Below are 388 nucleotides of genomic sequence, written 5' to 3' on the forward strand. Positions count from 1 at the left end.
AATTATTGTTTTCCGTCTTAATGATTTGAATAACACGTAACCGAAAAGACTTCCAGGCAAGGAGGGGGTCACAAGCGGACCGCTTAAATCCCAAGCTCACCTTAGACACTTTAGGTCTTTTTGACAAAGTCTTTCAATCTTGTGAATACACAAATCAAAGAAACTCGAAACAATAAGTGGGAAAAAGAGATTTATTAAAATATGATTTTTTTTTTTTGAAAAAGTCTACAGGAAAGTAAAACCGTGCTCTGATACCATACTGTAACACCCCAATTTTTTCATTATTTAGCATAAACACGGGAACGTTACGAAAACTCATTTTTCTTTAATTAAAAAAAATGCGGAACTATATAAAATTCTTCAATAAACAAATAATTGTAACGTTTAG

Source organism: Olea europaea, chromosome 17 (assembly GCF_002742605.1).
Source record: "Olea europaea var. sylvestris chromosome 17, O_europaea_v1, whole genome shotgun sequence".
In the NCBI taxonomy this organism is placed as follows: domain Eukaryota; kingdom Viridiplantae; phylum Streptophyta; class Magnoliopsida; order Lamiales; family Oleaceae; genus Olea; species Olea europaea.